General features: G+C 35.6%; 1 long non-coding RNA gene across 1 annotated transcript in view; it reads right to left on the minus strand.

Moving 5' to 3' along the window:
• Positions 1-6833: 6833 nt before the first annotated feature.
• Positions 6834-25661, minus strand: part of LOC150108824 (uncharacterized) — a 41668-nt gene continuing 22840 nt past the window's right edge. The window contains exons 3-4 of the long non-coding RNA XR_016550496.1: positions 20190-20271; positions 6834-6944 (exon numbers count right to left, since the gene is read on the minus strand). This is a non-coding gene — a long non-coding RNA (uncharacterized LOC150108824). The remainder of the gene's footprint in view (positions 6945-20189; positions 20272-25661) is intronic.

Raw genomic sequence — 25661 nt, forward strand, 5'->3', positions numbered from 1 at the left:
TTATCTTAAATTTTTTCTTTGTTATATGCATTTATGATATCATTTCTGATTCTTTAGAAAAATGTTCAATATTGTTGTTCAGATTGCTTAAATTTCAATTCAGATTGATAAGAATGATAAGAATTATTAACAAATCATGAGCAAAAAGTCATTACATTTTCCCCCCTTTCCTTCTTTTTTTTTCCAAGATGTTTGAAATTCTCGGAGACTATTTTCATTTTATAATGATCATTTCAAATATTAACAAAGAAAATCATGGAATTTGAAATACTAAGATTTGTTTCAAACTACTATCAATAATTCAAGTGCAGTAAAAATATCACAACAATAAAAATAAAAATGAAAACTTGAAGCCAACCCCATGCCTTTCTGACATTTTCAACCAAGAACTCATTAAAGAAGCATTGTCTTCACCAAAACAGAGTAAACGTCAATGGAAGACCAATCACATAGATGAAGTAATTATAACAGATAAGAAATCAAATCTCCAATACCAGCCTTCAAAACTACAAGAAACCTGCAGATATTAATTATAATATGATTGTAAATTCAAGTAAAAGAAAGATAATGAAAATTGGAAGACACCCGGAAGATATATGGATCACACTTAATCAGAAAACCACACAACAAGTTAATGGGTTTAATTACTTAGAGCAGGGTTTCCCACTCTAAGTGCGCGATCCAAATACGCTCACTTAGAGTGGAGATCACAATAAAGTGGAGATCAAAAGCAAGCTAAAATTTTTTGCGTAGCCCTCACAACTCAATCTTTAAAATAAACATGAAAAAAAAAGAAACAATCCTGTAAACACTCACCATTTTATAATTTAGTGCTCCGTAAATTTAAAAATAGTAAGTTCATTTCAATGACTACAGTACAGTTGTTGTTTTGAACAGTAGAGTTTTTCAGTCTGGTATGATGACGTAACTTGTAGTATCATATCATTTCTACGTTTAGCCTGTTTCTATATTTAGTTTTAGTAGCTATAATATGGTGAGAACGTCTTTTCACAGAGATGTCTTGTTGGAAAACGTATCAAAAACTTTAAAGCTTGAACAGCAGTTTCTGAGTATTTTTCATATAAGTCAATACAAAATGTTTCACTGAGTCCTAGAATTTCAATTGTGGATCCTTAGGGCTCTGCATTTTAGGAAACTCTGACTTAGGGGCATATTTGACTTCAAATTTAAATTAGATAGCAACAATAAAAACAAAAATCTCCATAGCTTGGCCAATGATGAATAAACGTAACAAAATTTGGAAAAACGACAAAATTCTTAAAACTCTAAAATTAAAAGTATACGAAAGTAATACTACCCACAGCTCTCTACGAGGCAGAAACGTGGACCTTAAAAACAGGAAAACAGAGAGGAAACTGTTGGCATTTGAAATGAAATGCTTCAGGAAAATTAACAGAATTCATTGGGCAGAACATTGAGCTAAAACACAATTGCTGCAAGATTTGAATATCCTTAATGCAACAATTCTTAACACAGTTAAAAAGCTCCAACTCCGTTGGTTTGATCACATTGTGCGAATGTAACCATACAGATTTCCTCTCCTGGTATTTGAGGACACTATGGAGGGTACAAGACCAGGGGAAAACCAAGATTAACATGGCTTAAAGTCCTTATAACTGCATTGCACTTTCAAAAGTGTTGGCTTATGAAAGAGCTTGCTTTGGACAGAGAACGGTGGAAGGCTCTTATTTACGTGGGACTCAACGCGTCTTGAGGACAAAAGAGAAGAAGAAGAGAAGAAAAGTAGTCCAGAACCTTTGAATAACTAATTCTTTAACTTTTGATGCACTAATCCAATTAGAAGTAATACGTTACAGACTTTTTTTTTTCGAAATGAAGAATGATTTACAATAATCAAAACATAGTCCACCAAATATTCTTTTTAATTATGTAGACTATTCAAAGCACACGGTTCAAACTTGCTTTGGAATAGCCATCCAAACAGCGTCGTAAATTGTTTAAAGCAGTCCACACAATTCAAAACAAAATTTCCTATCAGAAAGAGTTTTATTTTTATATAATTTCCATGCAGAAGAATTTCCAGTTTAATAGCAAATTGGTGCTGTGTGGGCACCAATTCATTCTCTTTTTGAAGAGCGGAAGATGTACACTTTGAGGATTTCTTAACGGCAAAGCCTGTTCCGAAAAACGGTGGTAAAAGGAATGAAAGAATGGGATAATGCAGTTTCAGTGGGTTAACAGCTGAACTGTAAAGGGATGTTAGACACCGCTCTCCACTTTTCAACAGCATCAAGAATTTTTTGTCAGAAATACCACTCAAAATATGAGAGTAGTATTCTAAGGTTCGGCTGATCTTTTACGGTAAAAAACGATATATTTAATAGAAACGAATGCAAAGTTCTTCGAGGACTCGGAAGCTACAGCTCGTTCTTATCTAATTATTTATCTTGGCTAATTAAAAATATTAGTCTTTCCCTCACGTTAAAACTAAAACCATTTATACTCGTACAACGCAACTGTTTATTAGCTAACTTTCTAAGATATTTTCAATGCGACATTACGAAAATTAGTGTCAACGTGCCTAATATCAGGTGCTTAGAAAATTAAGCGACCATAAAAAGTAGTCCCAATCCACTTCAGGATGAACTATTACTGTGATTAGACGATCCATTCATTTCACAGTGGAACAAATCGTGAAGTCAGATCGAACTTCGACTTTTTTTTTCAGAATTCAAAAACTCAAGCCATATTTTGGTGGAATTTCTTCTCCTGTCTAACACCTTTCTAATTACGTGTTGTTCACTATAATCTGTAGCATTTTTCGACTTAGTGGTTCATTGTTAGGACCTTACCATTTGTTCTGGTTGCTTTGTTGAAATTAATTTTTCATTTTCAACTTTATATATAACTTTGACTTATCAAGATGTTTAAATAATAGACTCATATCTTTTAATTCTTTCTCCGCCTGTGTACTAAAGCTCGTGTCAACTGAGAACAAATAACCATCAAATCTGACAAGGTTTTTAAAATGCCAGTTTGATTACAAAGATTGTTTGCAACTTCTGTTCAATCACACTTTCACTACTGTTTGAATCCACCCCGATAATTCTGCTGCAGCATTTCTTAAAGATAAAGCTGACCTCCAAGAAGAGGCTAAATCGATTTCTTATTGAATTTCGGCAAATTTAATTGATTTAAGCCATATTCTACATCAGGGGTGTCCAACCCGCGGCCCTGGACTGTTAGTAATGCGGCCCTATAAGATCTTAAACTTTTACATTATTATTTGATATGAAAAATATGCTGTCTTTTTTTCCGTTTTGATACAGGAATTTGAGAATAGGTTTCAAGATTTTAGAAAAAAAAGTATCAGTTTTTTGTATATTTGAGACTCCATCTTCAGCCCACATACCTTCGAATTTTCAAATGGAATGTATAGAGTTGCCATCAGATATTCAACTCAATGAAAAATTTCATTTCTCTTTGCTAGATTTTTAATGAGACCTACCTTCCCAGATAAAAATATCCTTCGCTTCACAATCACGCTTTATTTATGTCATCGCTTTTTGGTAGGACGTACATTGGTGAACAATTATTTTCAAGAATGAAGCATACGAAGAGTAAAGTTAGATCAAAATTTTCTGAAGAGAACCTTGAGAACTCACTACTTCAATCGAACTAGACATTGATGCATTGGTTTCACGTAGACAACGCCAAACATCTCACTAGTTTTGTATTTACGCTGCTCTCTTTTTTAATGTTATAATAAAAAATTAAAAAAAAAAACAATAAAGGAACTTTTCTTACTTATATATATATTAAGTATGTTATGTTTTATATGCGGCCCAAGACAATTCCTCTTCACTCAATGTGCCTAAGGCAAGCCAAAAATGTTGGACACCCATTTTCTACATCACTGTAGAAGGCTTGTGAAACATATCATACGCCTATTCTTATGACTTCTAGAGAAAGCGTTAAAGTGAAGCGTGATAAGAAAAGACGTAGGATGATTACCACTACTACCGATAGATGGAAGCAGAAGTCAGGACACTTCTTGAAGCGCCTTGGACTGGTGCTTCCATCTTTCGGTAATGAAATCATTATTATTATTCCTGACACCTCCAAGGGGTCCGAAGACTCATCGCGGGAGGACACCTCTCCATCAACGCCATCTACCGCCCACCTCCTCCACCACCACAACTAGTATTTTTTGTCTGTAAATTGCGTGTGTTCTGAAGGGTCGATTTGTCTGTATGCAGGATGAAAAACCCGAGTTTCCGGGAGAAAATATCCTGCTTATAAAATCATATTTTATAAGGTCTTCATTTGTTGTTTATCATTCGAATGTCGAACACCTTTACTTTGGTAGGATACAATGTGTGGGTTGATCATTAAATAATACAGAATAAACTTCTTTGCATTGTAACTACTAATTTTTACTATGTGTCTCAATAATCACATTAAAATATCCAAAAGTATGGTCTGTTGAGTAGCCATCTTCTTAAGCTGTACGCTCTCTCGATATTGTTGCACAGAAAATTCCTATGCGAATTGAGGAATACTTCACCTTCTCAACAACTTTATTTAACTGGGAGAACTGTCTGAATTTCTTAGGGAAAGAAATGTCTTTTCCTAAATTTGAATTTCTTCTGAATTTGCTGTCTTCGCTATCGTTATAATTATTATGATCAGCATAGTTGCTCACAGTTTGATGCGGCAATGCCAACGGGTATGATAATTTCTCGAAACTTTGCAAAATTCTTTAATTGCATCGAGTCATCAGGTTATAATTTTTTTTTACTAAGAATTAGGTTGGTGTGCTATCGAAAATGTTTCGTACTTGTGACAAGTACAAAAAAATCTTTTCAAATATTTAGTGAGAAGGTACTCTATGAATGAATATATATATGAATATGAACGAATAATACAGTACATGAATAAATGAGATGGACAAATATTTATATTCGTCCATTTCATTTTTCATTTTAAGAGTTTTTCATATAATTCAGTTAGCTGAGCACACTCGACTACACTAGTCAATTGTTTCTAAGGATTCCATCTATTATTTATTCACTAAATTTAGCAAACTGCTTCAGTTTCTTTAATTTCGTAATATTAGACTAAACTGAGCTGGTGCTTCCATCTATCGACTATACTGTAGAATGTAGATGAAGACCATGCACGAACGTATAGCAGAAGACATAAGAACTGAATTGGTGCTTCCATCTATCGGCAATAGTAGGAGACCATTCACTGACGTATAGTAGAAGGCACGATCTCCCACATCATTCCTTGAGATAGCTGAAATTTTAAAGATCAGATTACAGTTAATTCTTGGGTTTGTGGCTCATGATTTCCACATCATAGTAACCACCACCATTAACCTTTGTGCGCTTATTTCTACTTTTGAAATAAATGGTCAGTCTGATTAGAGGAAAACGTTGTGTCTATTCATTACTGACTGAATGTTCGATGGTGTGCAGTATTGCTGTTCTTTCATCTCCATCTGTTCACTGGATATCATCAGATACCCTGTGGTCATTTATTGTTCGGTGATGTGCCACACGTGACACTGCTTATATGTCTAGAGTGGAAAGACATAAGAAGCAGTCTCTAGAGGCCAATATATAACCGTAGGGAAAATAAAGTAAGACTTAGCAAGTCTGTAGGAATGAAATCAATGCTGGAGGAAGGATGATCAACAAGTTCATCTCCAACCTTCATGTGTTTAGGAGTAGGTGCCAGTCAGAATTCACGCTGGATATTTAATGGATCGTAAACTGCACGAGGAATGAATTAAACGGCAGGATCTTCCAATATGTTTTCTCTGTCATAGAAATATCTTCATGGAGTACAACTTACATTGTACTCCATGAAGATCTTATCTAACAAATATATAAGCAAAACATTGTAAAGCGAAATTTAGTAGACAATAAAGTCTGAGATTCTAGCCAGGAGGGACACGTTCTTTCGGCGATACTAGAAAGTAAGAAATCTGCTTAACTAGGATTGCTACAAATTACTGTTTCCCATACTTCGGATGTTATTAAATATCCGAAGTATGAGAAACATCCACATTTATGCAAATCTTTTTATTTTAAGAATGACTACAGATTCTGAAAAGAAAAGCCTTTGATGCACACACTGCTTGCAGTAGTTATATATACAGGGTAATTTTATTATGTTCTTTCAAAAGGATGTTGGCTTATCATAGAATTTGACCATAGTAGGCCAACTTGCAGGAAATTAGAGAGACCAAGGAGTTGATCCTTAAGGAAACGGCAAAGTTCAGCCAGTTTCAAGTGAGCTTGAAGTCACGAATTTTTTTTTCATTCAATTCATTTCATTCAAAAATCTGACCCTTGTTTCTGACTCACCCCGACATATGGAATAGTGATTTCAGTATAGTATAACTGTCTGTGGAGAAGGTCAAGAAATAGAGGAAAGATTAAGCGTTTTGTCGATTGTGTTACATTATAGTAACTGGATTACAATATGTGGTTCACATGGCTGAGTTCATCTCTGTGAGATGCTTCATGGGAAGAGAGAGAAAGAAAGAGAGATGGGGGGGGAAGAGATTGAGATGGTGGATTTGTTAGTTAGAGTTTTAATAAACGGAAAGTTTGTGATGTTTTCATATTTTTTTAAAAAAGTTACCATCTGGAAGGTGTGTTGTTAAGGTGTGTCGAAAGGCAAGACTATTGACAACAAGAAACTCAAGACAACTAATATTTTTTGCACACACTATAATGGAAAAATACAGAACTTTTTATAATTTGAGAAAATAAATTACGAGTAGCTGCATGGAATATTCATTATTAAAAGTGATCTAAACTAATTATAGGCACAAATTCCATTGCAGCAACTGCAACAAATTCCACCTTGTTTGCAGTCTTTATCAGACTTGCAGGATCCCGCTCCTGAAACACACAAAACAGTTGCACAAAATCGACTGCATCGATCTGAAATAAATGAAATGAAACTTAGTTATACTGTGCTTCTCCTCTATATACAAGTAGCTCAGACGTGAATATATTTCAGATATCAAGTAATTTTATAAACTTGTTTTTTTAACTCCTTCTCCCAAGTAAGCAAAACAGTTAAGTTTGGGCCTCAACGTAGTTCAAGTCTAAAAGGTAGTGCAACACCAGGGCAAAAGTAAAGCTCTGATCACTATTCTTAGTATTTCCCATAATGTAAAACACATCTCACTAGAAGATGTATACTGTTATACATTATGGTGTGTGCTGGGGGATCACTACCCAGACCGGGTTCAACCTTTTTTTTTTAGGTCTCCTCAGTGAGTAGCTAGACAATGAAATATATATATATATATATATATATATATATATACAATGAAAAAAGGAATTTATGATTTAAAAATTATTTTTATTTTACAACAATCTCCCGTAAAACTAATACATTTATTCCAGCTCCATTATTCCGTCCCTATAATAGTTCTCAGCAAGAAGTACTGTAATATACAGCTGCAATCACCTCTTGATTCGAAGAAAAACGCTGACTACAGAGGAAGAGTTTTAGTTTTTGGAAGAGATAGAAGTCAGATGGAGCTAAATCTGGGGAATAGGGTGGATGTTCCAACAATTCATAGCGCAGATCCCTTAATTTTCCCATTGCCAAAACACCTTTCTGGAAAGGTGCATTGTCCTGAAGAAGGATGATTTTTTCTTCTACAAACCGGGTCTTTTCTCACGAATGTTTTCGGCTAGTCTGGTTTAAAGATCGGAATAATATTTCCCGGTTGTTTTGCCCTTTTCAAAATAATTAATAAACTTATGCCTTTAGCATCCCAAAACACAATGCCATGACCTTTCCTGTTGATGGAACCGACTTTGTCTTCTTCGGCGCTGAACAACCGGCTTCTGTCCATTGTTTTGACTGTTGTTTGGATTCTGGTGTGTAATGGTGAATCCAGGTCTCATCCATAGTAATAAATCGATGCACAAAATTAGTTTTATTCTTGTTAAAACTCTCCAAGAACTGTTCAAAGATTTTCATGCGAGGCTTTTTTTATCTTCTATGAGCAAACGCGGCACCCATCTTACGCAAAGCTTTTTCATTTGCAATTCTTCAAGCAAAATATATCCTACACGTTCGTTTGAAATGCCTATAGTCTCAGCAATTTCATACATTTTGACTTGCCCGTCATCCAATACCATATTGTGCACTTGATCAGTGATTTCTGGTGTTGTTGTTACCCTTTTTGGACGTCCTTCAATTTTTTTGGATCATCTTCAAGGCTGGTATGGCCACATTTAAACTCGGCAGCCCATTTCTTAATTGTCGAAAACGAAGGAGAAGAGTGCCCATAAAGTTTTATGAACTTCGAATGAATTTCTTTTGGAGTTAAACCTTCTTTTGCAGAGAATTTTATAACCGCACGATACTCAAATTTATCCATTTCAAGGGATACAGACAACATGTTGGTTTCAGACAGCTGTATAAAACAAACTATTTGATAGAATGATTTGCATTTTCACATGAATGCTTATGACAGATGTATCAACTTCGAAATCAAAAATCTTGCCGATAGTGTTGCCATCTACGGTCGAGGCTGAGAACATATTTGTAATAAATGTTAATAATATATTGTAATACTTTCAAAATTCCGATAGTTGATAGTTTATTTCTAATAATTAAATTGATTAATTAAGTTTAAAATATTAAACAAATTATTTATTTTTTACATTTTTTACATTTAGGTGCTTTCTTAATTATTTGTGAGCTCTGAAAATGGACTTCTACTAATTAAATCATACGTAATGCAAGAATAACATATTGAAAGAGTGAATTAGTATAAGTTTAAGGTAAATCCACAAAATCGTCAATTATAATTTGCAGAAAATGAGTAAAGAAAACAAACAGCTTGCACATCCATCCGCATCATGGAAAAATAAAACTATGATACCAACATTAAAAATAAGACTGGAATAATTCAGTTGCCACATTTGCTATCCATCGCATACATCAGCTGTAGGTTTTCGAAATTATGTCCCCCCACCCCCCCCCAAAAAAAACTTGGACTGTGAGGTTCTTGTATCATGTGTCCTATATGTGTTTTCTGGTCATTAGTCCTATTTCGAAGGATGAAAATCCAAAATTTCCTGGAGAGGATGCCCTGTCATCACCCGCATTTAGACGGATGGCTGCACAGACCTTCAATTTTTTTTAATTTGAATGAATCCCATACAACATTCATATACATGAAAGAGTGTAAAGCTAAAGAACTAAGGGTTAGACAATCCAAAAATCCTGCTTTAAAAACCAAATAAATAACACGTTTACACTAGGTGATAAAATTATCTACTATCTGAAGAGATTCACAAAATCCATGCCCGAGGTGGGATTGTTATTTGAATTTAAGGCCGAAGCAACTAATAACTCTTAAGGACAGTATAATTCTGACTGTTATTTGTGTCTTCATCTTCTTCTTATTGTGCTATCTTCTATCGAAGGTCAGCGACCATCTTGGCGAACAAACTGTGCTCTTGTGCTAATCTGAGCAGCTGTGCACTGCTCTTTCCTGTCCACGTCTTGATGTTGTCAAACCATAATGTTCTTTTTCTTCCTCTAGTTCCTTTGCCATCAATTCTTCCTACCAAAATAGTTTGTAGAAGTTGGTATTTGCTGTTTCTCATGATGTGTCCAAGATATGATGTTTTTCGTTTCTTGATTATTTGTACAAGATGTTTAGCTTTGCCAATGGATTTTAAGACATCTTCATTGGTAATTTTTTCTGTCCATGATATCTTTAGCATTCTTCTGTATAGCCACATCTCAAAGGCTTCGATTTTCTTGATGGTTGTCGCCTTCAATGTCCATGTTTCAACTCCATAGAGCAGAATAGACCACACGTAGCATTTCAGCATTCGGCATCTGACTTCCATGTTTAGGTCTTTATTGCAGAATAGTGTTCTCATTTTCATGAAGGACTGCCGTGCAACTTCAATCCTTGTCTTTATATCTATTTCTGGATCCCACCGTTCATTAAGCCAGCAACCAAGATATTTATATCTTGACACTTGATCAATATTTTTCCCATTGAGTGTCAGTTTCATTGATGAGGCTGGATGTTTGCTGATGATCATGTATTTTGTCTTGTTGATGTTTATATTTATTCCCATTCTTTGGCTTTCTATGTATACTCTGTCAACGAGTTTTTGGAGATCCATAATGTTATCTGCAATTAGCACGGTGTCATCTGCATATCGTAGGTTGTTAACAATCTTTCCATTTGTTGTGATTCCCTCTGGACATTCTTCCAATGCTTTTTTAAAGATTACCTCTGCATATATGTTGAACAGGAGTGGTGAGAGCACACATCCTTGTCTCACTCCTCTTTTGATGTTAATATCACTGGTGGTAATGTTGTCTAATTGAACGGTAGCTGACTGATTCCAATACAGATTTGTTATTAGTCTTATGTCTTGTTCGTCTAGCCTTATTTGTTGAAGGATTTCTATTAAGTTGGTGTGTCTGACTTTGTCGAATGCTTTTTAAAAATCTATGAAACACATAAAGACAGATTTCTGTTTTTCTATGCATTTTTGTATCAATATTTGGGTACAGAAAAGGGCCTCTCTAGTACCAAAACCATTCCGAAAGCCGAATTGTGTTTCACTTAGAGTTTCTTCACTTTTTCTATAAATGCGATTCTGAATTACTTTCAAAAATATTTTTAATGTTTGGCTCATTAGACTAATAAGTCTGAAGTCACCACAGGAATTCGCTTTGGGTTTCTTTGGGATAGTGATAAATATAGATTTGAGCCAATCTGATGGAAATTCATCACTTTCATATATTTTATTAAATAGTTTTTCAAGAAGTTTGATGTTATCTGGTTCGATTAATTTTAAAAATTCTGTTTGCACATCATCTGATCCACTGGCTTTTCCTGTTTTACTTGTTTGTATAGCATTCTCTATTTCGCATTTCATGATTGCTGGTCCTTGAATGTTATCTTTTATATTTATAGGCTTCTGTCTAGTATCATTGAAAAGTTCTGTTACATATTTTATCCAAATCTGTGCTTTATTCTCTTCTTCTAGAACTATTTTTCCATTTTCGTCTCTTAGAGACACTATTTGCTTTTTCCTCAGTTTTCCGGAAATTTCGTTGATTTTCTTATACAGATTGAAATTATCATGTTGTTTCTGAAGCAGTTCAATTTCAGTACATAAATTTTTCATCCAATTTTCCTTGGCTTCTTTTATTTTTTTCTTGATGATGTTATGTGTTTCTGTATACCTGGCTAGGTCTTTGTTTTTATACATTCTTCTTGTATCAATAAGAGAAAGAATCTCATCTGTCATCCATTCCTGTTGTTTTATATTATTCACATAACCTACTTCTTCAATGTATTCATCAAGCCGCTTTATTTGTTCTGGGGACAAAAATAATCAGTTTCCGTGAGGAAAAAAATTTCCATTCCTATGAAACCTAGATGGGATTCAAACGGTCTTTTCATCCAGAGTCCACTGTAGTAATGGACGAAGTGTGGAACCTCTTGTTTCCTTTTATCTGTATGTTTGTTTCCATGAAATGTTCCATGGCTGTATAGGAAAAGAATCAATTCTATCATCAAAATCTCCACATTTCTTTTCTGTTTATATTTAAGTCCGATTTTGTTTTGTCGCACTGTTATCTCTTGAAGGCAGTATGGTCACTCTCGTACTTCAATGGATTTTGAGAGTGAAGTCTTTGCTAGAAGTGGTAGGTTCGCAACTCCTTTTCCACACAGAATTAGTAAAACAGTCAAATATCAATGCCCCCGTGATCCTCTTGGTTGGGAGAGGGTTCACTATCTACTCGACTAACAGGCCAGCAAGTGGAAGTCCAAATTAACTGTATGCAAACTACACAATCCATACGGATTTCGATAGGGCAAAAATAATCAAATATCTGACCTCAAGTGGCATTCAAGCTTTTCAATATCTTAGCCAAGTTCTTGACAAGTGACAAGAAAGCAGAGTTAGGCTTTCCTTACATGACTTGGCAAATGCTCTCCTAAATTCAAAATAGGCAACATTCGATGTGATTTTTGAATTTTTTACAAGAAAAAGTTCAAAGATACCAAGTACTGTCTGATCGGATTACTTTGAAGGTTTTGATCTTTCGGATAATAATATCGGCTTTAAAAAGAGTACCTCTTACTGTTTTTATAGATTTTGTATATCAAACCACATCAAGAAGACAAAAAACTATAACATAAGAGTGCCGTGTGCGATTAAGCGGTTACGAAGAAACAAAGAACTTATTAATTTGTTTCAGGTACAGCTCGAGGAACGTAAAGGCTATTCCAAAAAACAGAAATAAATGTAAAGAAAAAAAAAACAACAACAGAAGAATGGTCTGTTCTGTAACTTCGAAACTTAACCTCTTTTCTGAACGTTAACCGACGGTTGTTTATGTTTTACACGCTTAGATAAAGACAGTGGAGGAATGGTGGTAGTCAGTGCTATGGAACAGTACCCATGAAAACATCAGCGTAAAAAGTATAAGGAAGAAACAAAATGCTTATGAGAAAGTGAATGGAGTGAGACTGATAATAGAAGTCATTTATTAAGCGGAATTCCCTCTTCTGAATAGTATCAAGAAAGGTAGGAAAGTTTTACTAATCCTCCCGCCTAAACATGAGTTTTGCAGGCGGGAATTAACATTTGAGTAAAAAAAAGAACACTAACTTTTGTTTTAAATAGATGTGATTAGAGTAAGGAAAGGTCAGATGTTTAAGTCAGCCTAAGAAGAAACATTTGGAGAAGTGAAGTAAACTTGAGTTTAATTTTGTTGGAAGAAGAGGATTAGCGTGGAACTTTTATTACACAAGAAATGAGATAAGTCCTTGGATTAAAGTAGCTCGTACTGAAATCCACTGGAGAATAACAATGAAATCAGTGTTTAAAAGTTAATTTATAAAGGATTTCGAAGATTAATCATTTCAGCACTACAAGAATTGTCAAATGAAGAAGAGGAATGGAATGATGTCACTGAAAAGCAATGAACAGGATCTGAGAGAAGGTCGTTGACGTAAAAGACGAGATCAGCATCGAGAAAATACACATCCCTAGTGTACTCTGGCATTTGTAGGAGAAATCTCAATACAGTAAGCGATCCACTGATGAACGCTCAGTGAGGAAAGTGGAGACCCAACCCACTCGAAAATAGTAGAAAGCATACCAGAAGGATAAGCAATGGATCCTCTGCGCCAGACATAATCGAAAGCCGGGAAATATCAGGCGCGCGATTATTCGCATTTTTCCAAACTTCTTCATGACATGACTCCAAAGGGAGTATGACTGGTTAAGTCTGCAGTGAAGCGAATGGTCTTCTCTTTGATTTTCAAAGTGTAATTATTTTCAAATTAATCAGTATATTATTATGATATGCATTAGTAATTCTTGCTGTTGCCGAATGCTAAACTAACTTTGCTGGGAAGAACGTTACAAGGTTTTAATTTTATTAGGTCTGTTTATTTATCTGAATTTTCATTGCCTATATTTAAAGCTTCTTAATGAGAAATATGTAAAATATATTGAGGATAATGTTTACTAGTAGGCTATTTCCTTTAACTTGCTAGTTCCGTACGTTTCTCGTAAAAAGGTTATTTTATATTTTTGCATTTTTAAATTTATTATTGGATTAAAATATACTTAATTTGAAATATTTAATTAAAATACTTCATTTAAGTATTTCAGTTAGAATACTGTTAAAATAACATTAACTTTAAACTCAATGGAAAATTCCAAAGAAAAATAATAGCTTCTCCAAACATGGTTTAACACTTCCTAATCTGGAGAAGACAGAACGGAGTGAGGGAGACTACAAAGTGACGCAAATATTCCTTGCGAACGTCATAACACTGTGTCTACTCTAAAGGTCTGCAATTTAAAAGATTACGTCAATATTATGTTAGATGAAAATATTTATAAATTATATTACACTTGAGAAGAAATCATATTCCTGTTTTAATCATTTGCCTAAGCGTAAAGAAATAAAGTTTGCACGTGGAGTATATTCATGACTAACTTAGTTGTACAACTGAGGCTGTTGACCGCATACCCTAAAGGGTTCACTTTAGTGAATTCGATAGTTGCAAACTCGGGATACCTGATGACAGACCATGCTTTACTTCATGTAATATACATCTGTTATATTATCTATAGACTGGTTCCACCCCATCTTTCATTTCTTTGTTTCTTTTTTTCTTGTTATTAGAAAACTTCCAATGCTATCAAAGTATTCGAGAGCTAGGGGTGAATCTTTCCTATTTTGCTATTTCATTTCGTTTTATGCAGGTGAGTCTGCCTTCTCTCTCCTAAGTGTTTGTCTCACCTAGTAGGCAGAAGTCCCAATCCACCTGGCCAATGGATGAATTTGGGACCAAACCCTCCCAAATATGTGGAAAGGGCCTCTGCAACCCTACCACCTTATTCTTGAAGTGACTTCATTCCAAAATGCTAATACAGTTGTGCCTTATAATACATCACATGCTACATCGATTGTCGCGCAGAATAGTCAGAACCCCGTTCAGGGCTCAGGCAGAGGGTTCTGTTCGAGAAGCATATTGCAGTCTCAAATAAATGTCAGTGATATTGTGGACGAGGAAAACAAAAGATATAGAATTAATCTTAGAGGATAATTTTACAAATGCACATGGAATTTACGAGGTCTACAGATGGATGCTCTTGATGCTGTAATCAAGAGAAGACAGGTCTAAAATTGACATCATGGGAATTACAGAGACCATATGGAATGGAGGAGGTCATTTCAAAAGACAGGATGGTAAGCTAGTTATTAATTCAGGGAGGTGGCTCAAAGTATTATGGGATAGCTGTGATACTGAAGATTACAGAGCAGCAAAAGAAAGAAAAAAGTTCCGTGACATGGTTGCCAAATTCCTTTTAGGGGATGATACTTGAAGAAGAAGAAAGAGTGATACTGAGGCCATTCAGGCAACAGCTCTTCTTGGTTATAGTCCCGTTAATGACACTTTGCATTATACTCAAGCACTTAGACTTTATGCACCCCACACTGATAGACATGATCAAGAAATGAGGATTTCTATGGAAATTTAAAGATTTGTTTGAACCTCCTGCCAAGGAGATATATAATTTAATGAAAAAGTGGGAAAGAGTATGAGAGCCAGGCTTGAGTGGGGCATGTTTGGTCTTGGTGAACGTTAAACTCTTGGAGAAAGACTGTTGGAATTTGCTCATGCTAACACATTTGTTATTAGCAATACCTGATTCCAAAAACACTCACTACGGACCTACTCTGGACATCTAACATTCATAGGTCAAGGCGCCAGATTGATTACATCCTGGCTCTTCAACAGTGGAAGACAAGCATCTCTGATGTGCTTACTTTTCCTAGAGCAGACTGTGGAACAGAACATCAGCTAGTGAGAGCCAAATCAAAACTAAGACTACGAAACTTTCAAGATCAGGCACGTCCAACTAGAATGGATGTCAGAGAAATTCCTAGTGGGTTCACAGAAGAAGCATCAACTCGGGTGAATCATTTTATAGACTAGTGAGGTGAACTCACTATAAATGCTTTGGGAAAAATCAAGGTTATAATACAGGATACAGCCAAGAAGCATCTCGTGCCAATAAGATCAAGAAACCCATGGATATCAGATTCAACAGAAATTTAATCGAAAGAAGGCGGTTGGGGAAATTACACAGTAAAGTCAAATGAGCCATCAAGCAGGAAAGGGAAAAGTTTATACTAATAAATGTGAGGAAATAGAATTTCAGTTATGAAAAGATGCTTCCTTTAGTTCATGAACTAAGTCCCAAATGAAATTTCATCAAAGATAGGAATGGATCAGTACTAACAGAAGGACTGGAAATGAAAAACTGATGGGAAGAGTACTGTGAGGAACTGTAGAACAGAGAGGATAAAGAAACTTTGGAGTAGCCCCTCAACAGGGAAATTTGGAACGTCCTCCACGTAGGCATGAGGTTTAAAGAGGAAGGGAGATATGAAGGATTGCAAGAACTATAGAACTATTAGTTTTATCTGTCATGCAAATAAATTTATTAAAGATACTTCTAAATAGGACTGAGACCAAAGTTGAGGCAGCGATTCCTGTGAAACAAGCAGGTTTTAGGAACGATAAGGGTACCAGAGCTCAGATCATTTGCTGTAGACCGATCTTAGAAAAGTATAAGGAATTTCGACTGCCTATGGTAATGTATTTAATAGACTACTCTAAAGCTTTTAACTGGGTTCAGCATGTGAAACTGTGTGGAAGTAAGGAAAAGAATGGGTTTTACTCAACACACTATCGTATTAACAGTGTGTTGAGAGAACGTGTTGGATTAACTGATTGGCTTCAGGTTGGAAAGGGAGTTAGGCAAAGATATTTACTTTATCTTCACGTGTTTAGTATATACGCTGAGACCATCATGCGTGTAGCATTGGATGAGCTCAAGACAAGAATTAGGATAGGTGGTTATTGATCAGTAATCTGAGGTATGTTGATGATACACTAATCCTCTGTAATGAAAAAATAAGGAAGAAGTAGGAAAAATTCTTGACAAAGTTAACGAGATCAGTAAGAACAGAGTAATTCAGCTCAATCCAAGCAGGACAAAGATTTTTCCAACAGTGACTTAAGGATGTGAGACTTGGGATCTAATGGAGCATTATAGGAAAAGGATAGCTGCTTTTGAGATGTAGTGTTACAGAAGGCTGTTGAGGATATCATATACTGTAAGGCGGACAAATAGATGGGTGATAGGAAGGAATAACAGAACTTTAAGGCTTCTTAAGGACATTGACAGAAGAAAGTTGAAATACTTTGGACACATTAAGAGATCGAAGGAGAACTTCTCAACACAAAAATAGAAAGTAAAGTTCGTGGGAAAAGAGGAAGACGTAAACCGTCAATGAGAGGGATAGATGGTGTGTCTGGAATAACTGATCTTCAGAAAGAGTGATGAAGCCTCCAGAAAAGCATACAAGAGCACATAGGAGGAGTGGTGTGATACATTTCTGAGCATCTGAGTGACCATACGGTATCTTTTGCTGTTCAGTGAAGAGATGGAGGGATGTACTCCACATATATTGCTTCGGTGTCCAGGAATTAAAGCACACCTTTCTTTCAGACGTGAATATTGCTAAATTCATTTCCTTAAGTTAGAATTAAGACTTAAAAGCAAGGTTTAATTTTTCCTCAAGTACAATAGACTTTTAACCCAGCGAATAAAATTGCATAGTAAAAAAAATTAAGTTTCACGGTCTTTAGAATAGAGAGAGAGAGAGAGAGAGAGAGAGAGAGAGAGAGCATTATGATGTCAGAATGATGAACTTATTGAAACGAAAACTTGGAAAGTGACAGCGTACATAAAACAGATTTTTCAACCTTAAACTGATCAGGGTTTTATTCCGAATATTTCATAATTTACAAAACTAAATAGTGGAAGGTATTTGGTTTTTTCAAAAGAAGATTTCTGACTTTATCTCTGAACCTGTTTGTCGATCATAAAGACATACGTTACATATATTATACAGAGTGTCCCATAATGGAAAGATATTTCAATAATACATAAAAATTAGGAAATTTGGTATTTTAGAGTGCGGTTTGCACGAAAGTGAATTGCAAGGAGGAGGAGTTTTTGGCTAGGAGAAAACAATTATTTCATCTTTTCACCGATAGAGGCGTTGTACCGCATGCATCATTTGCAGATACGTGCAAATGAGAATTCTGTGAAACGCAGGGTGTACTATTGACAACTCGTAATGAACGGGTGCAAATTCATTGGAGATGAAGAGAATTGTTTTTGTAAAAAGAAAAATTTGCTGCTGTGATGCTTACTTTGGTGTATAAGATATTATAGTGAAGTTGACTTACGTAAGTGGGGAATCGGTAGCGGACGTTTTACGAAAGTTTCGAACGCATAAAAGAATGAAGAAAGGTCGTGGTCTCATCACTCTTGCCAGCGTACGGTTTCTAATACGCCATTTCGAAAAAACTGAAAGTTGTCAGATCGCCCTCGAACATGCAGATCAGTGTTATCCAAAGCCCGTACCAGCGTTGTGGTATCGCAAATGAATGTCTTAGTGGCACAATCAACAAGCGGTGTAAGCAGTACACGGGAAGCTGCAATAATTACAGGCATAGCGAAAATGTCATTATTCCGCATCCTTCATGGCGCATAATCATCGCACCACCAAAGTAAGCATCACAGCAACAAATTTTTCTTTTTTCACAAAATCAGTTCTCTTCACCTCCAATAACTGGGAATTTGCACGCATTCATTACTAACTGTCAGCAGTACACCCTGCGTTTTATACAACTCTCATTTGCACGTGTTCACAAACGATGCATCTAGCGCAGCGCCCTCTATCTGTGAAAATTAGAAGCATTTTTTCTCCCCGCCAAAAAATAATAATATAAAATCTCCCCTTCTTGCGATTCAGTTTAGTGCAAAACACACTCTAATATACTAATATATATATATATATATATATATATATATATATATATATATATATATATATATATATATATATATATATATATATATATATATATATATATATATATATATATATATATATATATATATATATATATATATATATATCTTAATCTCTGGTACCCGTTGAATTATTTCCAAGCAGTGTGTCACCAGAAGTCAACGGACACCAGAGATTAGGGAACAAGTAGCCATGGTGCCCACATCAACACATCAATAAGATTTAGGATCTCCTTTCGCTGCGATGACTGCAGCAGTCCCACAGGGTATGCTTTCCAAAAGCGTACGATAGCGATCAATGGGAATTTTCCACCATTCTTTCTATTGTTTTATTTAATTGTTGGGAGAACGTCCCTTGACCTCACCTGATGCTCTAATTCATCCCATAGACGTTTAATAGAGTTGAAATCAAGGCTTTGTGGAGTCCAGTCAAGTGTCGTAACGTTCATATCCACAAGTCACGCAATTAGAGCAGCAGCCTTGTGACAAGTTTCATTATCTTACTGAAAAAGACAATAGTCATTTCTGTAGAAACGCCAGAATGTAGGAAGCAATGCTTTATCAAGAATGTTCAGATGCCTCTCGGGATTCAGTGTTGGTGGCACCGCAAACAGAGTTCCGAGGAAAGAGGAAAACAGCACCATACCATTGCACTGCGCCACACCGTGTGATGGTATGGTCCTGTTTTTCACCTCCCATTTCACAGTTTCGGATACGCTTTCTGGAAAGAAATGTTCCCCGGACATCCGCCTTAACAGCACCCTCCATCTGCAGCGTAGCGTAATTCTTTGCACCATAAACAGCTTCCCAAACTTCCTCGTCGAAATGTACAGGCTCTTTGCACCGCTAAAGAGAACGCTACGTGTTGGGTTCGGTAATATGAGCTTGCATATTGCAGTCCTACCATGGAAACTCATGATGTGAGTTTCGGTTTTTAATGTTTTTTGCGCAGATTCCACTTCCAGGCGAAGAATGACGGTTTTTATATGTTATTTGTGATAACACTGTATGGTTCCGTTCGGTGAGTCGTCCACTGCGGGTAGCACCTGCTGTTGACTTCCTGCACTTCCATCTCAGTATGATGTCACTTATTATTTACCTGAGATGGCCCAATTTGTCAACAATTTGCAGAACACATAGAAGTACAACATGGCATCCTATCACATCGCCTCTTTCAACTCCATCATTTCCTTTCTCGCAGCCATTTCGGCCGGACACAATTCATACCGGCTATAAACACGTGAGTCGTTACATGGCGCGATGAGCCTTTTCAATGGCCGTTTCCTTAACTTCTTTCTAAGCAATGTATTTTATGTACTTGGTATGTTCTTCTTCATATATACGATTCTTCCTATTAATAAATTAAAGGTGTAAAACTGATTAAATTTTCAGAAATTACAAATTTGTGAAATTAGTATTATGTTATTCAAGCCATTATGACTTTGTAATTATAACCATGTCCAATTCTACCATAGCTCGCTCGAAAGGCATTTCTCATGCGAGCACACTTCTAAACAAAACTTCGTGGATTGAAGAATGCTCATATTTAGTGAAAAACGTCATCTTTCGTATAAAATAATAGGGTAAGATGAAGTTTCCTTTAGCCCTTTGTTCATTGTACATTTGTTATTGAAGGTAACAGAATATTAACTTGGGTGAATAAATAAATAAATAAATAAATAAAGCGCAACTGTATACCTGATTGCGCTGTCGCCTGTGTCATCCCTATACCAACCAATAGCAGTAAAGTTAAAATAAACTTCATGCTTAGCAGATGAATCTGAAAAATTAAAAAAAGAAGTACTGTCATGATTCTTAAGAAATATTTTCTAGTTTTCATTCCCGAACAACTGCAAATTTAAATAATAGAAAAAAAAATAGAAAATTTAAAATAATAGATTTCACACACACACACACACACACACACACACACACACACACACACAATATTCTTAAGAAATATTATCTAGTTTTCATTACCGAACAACTGCAAATTTGAATAATAGAAAAAAAAATAGAAAATTTAAAATAATAGATTTCACACACACACACACACACACACACACACACACACACACACACACACACACACACACACACACACACAAAATTAATAATAATATTAATATTAATATTAATAATAATAATAATAATAATCCTTCCAGGGACACCAACTCGTCGTAGCGGAGAGGCTCGCGTGCTCTGAGAATGCTAATAGCTATGATGGCGGTAGCATAGCTATGGGCCGAGCCTCCCAAGCCAGACAGACTTTAGCAGAGGAGCCAGAGTAACTGTGCCTCACTCCTTCATTTTAAATGGTGAAAAGCAGAAAGAACTCATCGATACTGGATACTTCATCGCCCAGGTCAACATGGACCGCATTTGGCTATAGCTCCTAGTCATCAGGCAATAAATAGACTACAGGGCTCAGAATCTTTTGCTGGGCAACCAGGGCAAAGAACTGAAATGCCAGTAGAAGAAGAACACATAAACGAAATAAATTGAATCTATCTGAAAAAAAGGATAATTATGCAAGTTTATTATGAATGAAATCCAGCATCAAGAGGATACCAAAATACAATGTATGAAATTTGGAAACAGAAATTTCCTGATACAAGAGTCACTCAGCATCGATAAATCGAACAGCGAAGGTTTATTTTAAGGAACAAAGTTTTCAGTGATGTTGAACTTGAAAAATTGCAAAGACAAATTGTCATGGAATCGCACCAAAAACTTGAGGTAGCTGCAAGAAATACGGAAGAAGCACTTCAGGTAAATTTCTTGAATTCAGATAATCCAAATAAGAACCAGCAGGGTCACTTAAATGCTTTACAACGAGAAAGAATCGATGTTCAGTGCTTCAGTTGTAGTTACAAGAGAACTTGGTTATACAATAAAACAGAGGAGTAAACCAAGACGAGGACTCCAAAATGAAAATTACGTTATGAAAATTAAATTAATAAAAAAATAATTAAACAAACTTCTAGTAGATGTTAGCAATTTAAAGAATTAAAAATAAGGAAAACTTAAGCAGGAAAATAACAAGAGCAGTCTAGTAAACGATATAATCTTGAAACAAATCGATAACTGAAGTATCAGAAGAAAAAAACAAAGAATTGTGGCCACACCAAAAAAAGATTATTCACTACAAAATAAATCAATACAGGGAAACAATTCAGTCAGAACTGACCAGCATCGGTTTTACCAAAATATTGATGGAAAATCAGAACACAGTGTTGAATATCAGAAGAAGAAGAAGAAGAAAAAACACTAAAGTTCTGTAATAAGCTCTGAAATAATTAATAAGAACATAATAAAAATACTAACCGGATAAAAGATGTAAAATAATTGGAACACACTCAGATAGAAAACCTTGTTCTTGGCAATCAAGTCAGCTTGTTCTCTTAGGTAGACTTTGACAAGAACACTGAAAATAAATATCAGAAAGGGGACAAAATATTCTGGAGACTATTGGAAAAGCTTAGAAATGGAGGAAAAAGTACTGCAAAAGGAATCAGAGATGATAAAGATGACATGAAAACTGATGATAAAGATATTATAGATGTCTGGAGGAATTGCTTTGAAACACCTAAATAAAGTAAGCGGGTATTAACATGGTGGTAGAAAACTCCAAACAGCAATGCAGCATATACTTGAAATAGAAACGTGATCAAAAACGTAAAATGTGGATAGGTAGCTGGAGTAGATGAAATTCGACACACAAGTGCTCAAATATGAAAGTATAAAAACTTTACAGAGTCTGCATTGCATAATTCAGAAGGCCTGGCCAGAGGATCGAATTCCAGATGACTAGAGCAGAGTTCTCATAGCACCCATACATAAAAAGGGAAATAAAGCTGAATGTGAGAATTACAGAGGTATTTCCCTACTTAGTGTTCTTGATAAGGTTTATGCACGTAGAGAAACAGCTAAGAAAAAGCGCAGAAACTTCATGAAGAACTAGACTGAGGCTAAATAGAGGTTGGCATGATCAGATTTTCACTTAAGACAAATAGTTGAGAAATTTAGGAATATAACAACGATTTGTATTAAGATCTGGAAAAGGCATACGACAAGTTGCCCAGCGAAAACCTTTTCAAAAGACTACAATTATATTCAATTACAAAGTAATACGTAGTCTCTGTTTAAGTGAGCAGTTAGAATTGAAGGAGGTACATGAAGATGGTTTGAAGTAAAATTAGGCGTGCAACAAGAGTGCACATTATCTTCACTGTTATTCATTATCTATATGGACTACATTATGAAGGAACGTGGGATTAAATATTATATCAAAATTGGCGATGTTAATCTTAGTTCTTTATGCAGATGGTGTTAAAATTCTGAATAAATCCAATACAAGTCTGCAAGATTCCCTGGCTAAATTGAATACCTGCTGTAATACATTTGGTATGAAATTCGGCAATAAAAAGACAAAGGCAATGAAAATAGGCAGAAACATTTCAAATATCAACTGTTCTGAATGGAGAACCTATAGAACAAGTAAAACATTTCAGCTACTTAGGCACGATTTTTAGTGAAGATGTAAATTAAATATGGAAATAGGCAACAGGATCAACAATGCTGGTATAGTAGGAAGTCAAATGAATAAATTTATATGGTATAAGAGAGAAATTAGTCAAAACACTAAATTAGCTGTATACAAGACAATGTTCAAACAATTTTAAATTAATCTGAGAGCTCGGATATAAATAAAACACTTTGAAGAAAGACTGGAGACCACAGGTATGAGAGTTCTGAGAAAGATTAAGAGACTGAAGATGGCATCAATGGCAATATCATATTAAAAACTATGATATTAAGAAAGCCATTCTTAGCTAGCATTTAGGAATGTGTTAGTAGAGGTAATGTCAGATGGTATGGTCACTTAAATAGATTGGGAGAGGAAAGATGAGCAAAACAAGTGTTCTTTGCCAGTTTGGCAGAGAAAAGACCAAGATGTAGATGGATCGATACTGTAAAAAACACCTTAAAAGAGAGCAATATACGATCTGATAATATTGAACTCTTGACAAATAACAGATTAATTGGGAAGAAAATTGTAGATAGGAAGTTAGTGGTGATGTAAGCTATTCGTGTGGTACTATCATAAATATCCTGTACACCCCCTGAGGATATATGGGATATATAAGAATTTGATGATGATGATGACGATGATGATGATGATGATAAGTAATTACACCTCTCTAAAAGCAGGTTAAAAAATGAGGCAAAACCACAGACCCATTGCCAATTTACCCATAATTAAAAAAAAAACAAAAAAAATAGCACACTCTCGACTACAAAATTACTTATAAAAATTCAATATAATCTAATTAGGAATTCAACAAAGAAGTAGAAAACATAATATCGATTCAGAAAAAAAATAAATATTTCAGTCCTAGCCTCAGAAACCTTCTGAGAATAAAGAATAATAAAGAACACACCCAATAACAATCAGCAATAAAAGAAAACATCAGCGAAAACAAAAAAAAAGAGGCAAACCTAAAGAAGTTATCCAGCCTATACAATAAATCGCTCTAATTAGAAACAAAATTAATACCCAACAACTCCAGGAAAGAGGGAGCATGGCTCCGCCCCCGGTTAGGAACCATAGAAAATCATGAAACAAAATACCCACAGCTTGGCTTTTTGAAAAACGGAATTACGAAAGAACGAGAATATAATGCTTACACTACGAAGGGAAAATCATTCGGTATGATGTGGAACTGCTGCATGCGATTCACGAGTACTTTGCAACACTGTTCTCTGAGAAACAAAATCGAGGAACTCGACCGAAACAAATTCCTCCCTTTATTACCTGAACTAACTCAGCAGAAGGCGGAAGAAGTTGATGTTCTGATAACAGCAGCAGAATTCAGGCAAACGGGAAGGCATTTTCAGAGAAGAAATCTCCAGGAGAAGACTGTCTTTCAAACGGATTTTACAAGCACTACTTTCAAAAATTCGAAATTTTATTCATGAGAATGATGCAAGAAATATACGAAACACAAATAAACCAGACAGATTCAGCACGAGGGACCTCACACTTATCCGAAAATTTCAGACCCAGAGAAATTAAAAGACAAAGAGAGGGATAACTCTATTAAACACAGATTAAAAGATTATATCAAAAATTCTGTTGAATAGAATATAGAAGTGCCTACAGAAATTAGTATCGCCCGTATAGATCATCGCTATTAAGGGAAGGAACATAGCAGACACAATCTCTCATTTAAGATCAGTATATGAGTACCATACTCTGACCAACAAACTCTGTGTTCTACTAGGCTTGTACAGTATATAGGAAAGGCATTTGATACTATAAGCCATTTATAGTATATGTATATTCAAAGTTAGAGAGAAGACCTCCTCTCTATGGCCCTTTTCGTCCTTTAGCGCAAGAACCAGTCATCAAAGCAATCAACTCAAACGGAGAACTCAAAGGAACAAACATTCACGGAGAGAGCCAAGCAAAACTCCTGGCATCACATTAACACTAAAGACGGAAGGATCCATAGAAGAATCGATGAAATTGCTAGAGGCTTTCGTAAGAGCCTCTGCCCTGAAAGTAAACTTGAATAATTCTCACTGCATACTTATAGGGAGATAGAAAAAGAACCCCAAGATTCCTCAAGGAATAAGAATATAGAGATACTGGTGCTTCTTGTTAAAATAGGTGGTCCAGAAACATATGGAGAGCAGTGGAAAGAACTCCAAGCAGCTGTTGGGAGGAAAATAAATACCATGCTCCCGAGACAACTATCTGTCAGGGGAAAAGCAATGCAACCCATATTTATCCTGTCGCCTGTGTACAAAGTAAACAACATCCCCTATTATGGACAATGGGCAGACAAGATCCATAGACTGTTCGCCACCTACATCTTGAGCTCTTGGTAGGAACCGATGAAGGGAACAACATTCTTCCACTGATTCGAAGTCGGATGCATAGGTCTACTTAATAGCCACTTTAAAACAATTATAAACAGAGCGCCAAGATTGCTGAAACAGCAATCACTAAGTCCTACCATGGATATGCAGAAGCATTCCTACAGAAATGCCTCTCACACAGAATAATCAGCAGAATGTTGGAGATTGATGAAAGAGTTTCCAGGCTGTTTATAGAGATGGCAGAGGATACTTATTGGTAACAGAGCATATCAGCTCTGTTAC

The sequence above is a fragment of the Typopeltis vanoorti genome, chromosome 2 (assembly GCF_054136105.1).
Source record: "Typopeltis vanoorti isolate ZY-2024b chromosome 2, IOZ_Tvanoo_1.0, whole genome shotgun sequence".
Classification (NCBI taxonomy): domain Eukaryota; kingdom Metazoa; phylum Arthropoda; class Arachnida; order Uropygi; family Thelyphonidae; genus Typopeltis; species Typopeltis vanoorti.